Below are 3,799 nucleotides of genomic sequence, written 5' to 3' on the forward strand. Positions count from 1 at the left end.
CCCTGATGACCAACTCTTCCCTAGCTTGCCTCATGAGAAGGGCGTCTCCGTGGCCGAGTGGATAAGGCGGGGCATACCCGCCTCGTTGATCACTGGTTTAATCCCCGACGGGAGCAGGATTTTTTTTTTTCTCTCGTGTGTTTCGTTAAACAGCTTTCTTATGCATGCCATGACGTCACGCTGGCTTCCAATTGGGGGAGGAGGAGTCCGTTAGGATGATATACTATAAAGTATTTCTACAATATTAGGCTAATGGACCAGATTCATTGTGGTTTTAAGATATGGTACTAGCCTTTTGGGGTGTCTGGGATGAATTCATGCCCTTGCATTTACTAGCAGATTACGTCTTCTCCTTCTCCTCCCACGTGTGAACGTACTTGCTCCCGAGAGCACCCAGCTGGTCTAGCCGCTAGATCGTCGCGACTGTATTGGCGACTAGGAATTGCCAGGTGTAAAGCCGCCTTCAGGATAGCTCACTGAAACGTCATCGATGACGTCATGACTGCGGTATGTCACTCTCACCCTGCTGTCACGGTATAAAATGTAATAGAAACCAACCCGTTCTTTATTCATATTCATGGTCAGATTTTTATTGCTAAGGATATGCCATTAAATTAGGCAGCTGTTGAGTTGGCAAACAGTGCAGGACAACAGAAGCATTTGAGAAATATGTTAGAAAAAGGTACCGAGAAACACTGCAGCTGTCCACCACACAGCGACGCTGACGTTCTCTCAGATTTCACCAACACCCACCCACTACAACTTTACAGGGGTAACCAATCCTGTCATCAATATCGTTATAGATAATATAAAAGTTGGTATAGTCTTTGTGTATTCTTACGTATACATTGATCCCTTTATACATTAATTACATTAGCCATTTGATATAATTTTCCTGATCCAACACTAATACTTCAATCAATATATATAGCTATGTTAGCTATATATATTGATTATATATATAGCCCCCCCCCAAAAAAAAATACCCCTAGAACGGTAGCGTGACTTTTTTGCTGACAGGAACATGAATATTCTTCGTGTCTGTCTGGATGGATGGATGGATGGATGGATGGATGGAAGGATGGATGGATGGATGGATGAATCTGTGGATGTTTCTCTCTCTCTCTCTCTCTCTCTCTCTCTCTCTCTCTCTCTCTCTCTGTCCGTTACTTCGTCTCCACCCCTGATCCCCCCCCCCCCCAAAAAAAAAAAAAACGTTACCCCTAGAACGGTAGCGTTACTTTTTTGCTGACAGGAACATGAATATTCTTCGTGTCTGGCTGTCTGTCTTTCTTTCTGTCTGTCTGGATGGATGGATGGATGGATGGATGGATGGATGGATGGATGGATGAATGAATCTGTGGATCTCTCTCTCTCTCTCTCTCTCTCTCTCTCTCTCTCTCTCTCTCTCTCTCTCTCTCTCTCTCTCTCTCTCTCCGTTACTTCGTCTCCACCCCTGATCCCCCCCCCCAAAAAAAACGTTACCCCTAGAACGGTAGCGTTACTTTTTTGCTGACAGGAACATGAATATTCTTCGTGTCTGTCTGTCTGTCTGTCTGTCTGTCTGTCTGTCTGTCTGGATGGATGGATGGATGGATGGATGGATGGATGGATGAGAGAGAGAGAGAGAGAGAGAGAGAGAGAGAGAGAGAGAGAGAGGAAAAACCAACAAACAAATGCAGAGAAAAAAAAGCAAACAAACAAATACACACACAGAGAGAGAGAGAGAGAGAGAGAGAGAGAGAGAGAGAGAGAGAGAGAGAGAGCAAAAAAAAACAAACAAAAGCAGAGAGAAAAAAAATCAAACAAATACACACACAGAGAGAGAGAGAGAGAGAGAGAGAGAGAGAGAGAGAGAGAGAGAGAGAGAGAGAGAGAGGGGCCTAACTTATCATCCCCCCCTGTGTGTGTGTGTGTGTGTGTGTGTGTGTGTGTGTGTGTGTGTGTGTGTGTGTGTAATAATAATAATAATAATAATAATAATAATAATAATAGGTTTATTAAAGTATGGCAGCCGTTAGGCTTGCTTGCTCTCTCTCTCTCTCTCTCTCTCTCTCTCTCTCTCTCTCTCTCTCTCATGGCGTGAACCGTTACTACTTCCCACCCCCTTCTCTAAACACACACACACACACACACACACACACACACACACACACACACACACAGCAAAAAACAAAACAAAATTCACAACAACGTTTAACCACAAGTGAGAGCACCAAACCAGCCAGCTAGAGAGAGAGAGAGAGAGAGAGAGAGAGAGAGAGAGAGTATATCTTTTGAATTTCTGATTTTATTTAGTACTTACTCATAAAAGGAAGCACGTATTATATTAAAGTATAGGTTTAATGATTATAATTCTATAAATAATGAAAAAGGGTTGGTTGCCTACGTGGCAAATCTTAAAATTAAACATTAGGGTTAATGGCTTCTCTCTCTCTCTCTCTCTCTGAAGGCATGTAGCAACGGTTTGTTTGTTTGGTTGTTGTTTATATTGGGGGGGGGGGGGGCGAAGGGAGGAACATGAACATGAATATTCTTCGTGTCTGTCTGTCTGTCTGTCTGTCTGTCTGATAGCAAAATTTAAAAGACAGTTGAAGAAGTAGTGTAATTTGGTTGAAATCTTTATATGTTCCTTCATCTTAAGTTTGTTAATATCACACCCGTAGCGATTTCCATCTAGTTTGTTAATATCACACCCCTAGTATAGAGGGGTTGCACGTGACGTCATCATCAGCTGATCACTTCTCAGCTTCCCCGCAAAGGCCCGCCGTTTTGGGCGGGAACATATTTACCGCAAGAGAGCTTTTTCCCCGCCATGTTACTGTGTTGGTGTCTATGTTAGTGACCCATCTATTACTGTTACTGATAAGTGCTACACTGCCACTCGCGGTAGGTAGACCGGGGCTAGCAAGTATAGGTCAGTGGGCTTTTTGGGAACCCCTTACGTTCTAATGCTCTTACTAAACACCGCCCGAGGATGCCCCGGGTTAAATTAGTCATATATTCATTGTTGTCATCATCAAATATATCTTAAAGTTTGATAATAAATGTATATACGGTGTGTCCATCATCATTTGCCAGACTAACGGATAGTTATACAAGGAAGCCTAGCCTCACTGTCCAGATTTTTTGCATACCTAGTCACTTAGATTGAGAGATGAAGACGGCAGGCACGTGCCAGCGGGCCAGGGGCTCAGCTGATCGCTCGTGCCTCCTAAAATGGCTGACAGTTATTTTTCCCTAAAAGCGGTGTGACGTCAGTGCAACCCCTCTATAGTTAGGTGTAACCGACGTACATTTTGAATTTATCTCATTTTATTTGATCTCTTCTTCGACGTCCTGCCCTATAGCGATGGTAGGCTTTCCTTAACCCTACATTAGTATATCCTGGGGTGTTTGAACACCCCCCCAAAAGACGATTTTGATCACCGTCTTGAATTGGCAACACTTAGGTCACTCTCCTTTCTAGTACCTTCCTGAATACGTGAGAGGAGAGACTACTGAAATGTTGACAGTCCCGTGGCAGGTCCTTTGAAAAAAAAGACACATCTGTTTCCTTTGGGGTGTCTGGTCACCCCACGGTGCTAATAAACTGACGTTGTGGGAAACACGTGTGCAGCAAACTGTTTGTAAGTTGCATGTAATGCCAAGATTCTGTATCAGGTGACGGATTCGAGTGATAAGTACTGGTGATGCTGTTGCAACAAGATTATCATCTAATGTAGTTTAGAGTTACCTTATTATGTCAGTGGGTATGGAGTAAATATATTAAGGTTTTTTTTCCGCAATTTCATGTTTA

At 43.2% G+C, this 3,799-nt stretch overlaps 1 long non-coding RNA gene across 1 annotated transcript in view; it reads right to left on the reverse strand.

Moving 5' to 3' along the window:
- LOC126994702 (uncharacterized) overlaps positions 1 to 553 on the reverse strand; it is an 11,885-nt gene extending 11,332 nt beyond the window's left edge. Inside the window, exon 1 of the long non-coding RNA XR_007749478.1 lies at positions 1 to 553. This exon is cut by the window's left edge and continues 761 nt beyond it. This is a non-coding gene — a long non-coding RNA (uncharacterized LOC126994702).
- Positions 554 to 3,799: the final 3,246 nt, after the last annotated feature.

The sequence above is a fragment of the Eriocheir sinensis genome, unplaced genomic scaffold (genome assembly GCF_024679095.1).
Source record: "Eriocheir sinensis breed Jianghai 21 unplaced genomic scaffold, ASM2467909v1 Scaffold851, whole genome shotgun sequence".
Lineage (NCBI taxonomy): Eukaryota > Metazoa > Arthropoda > Malacostraca > Decapoda > Varunidae > Eriocheir > Eriocheir sinensis.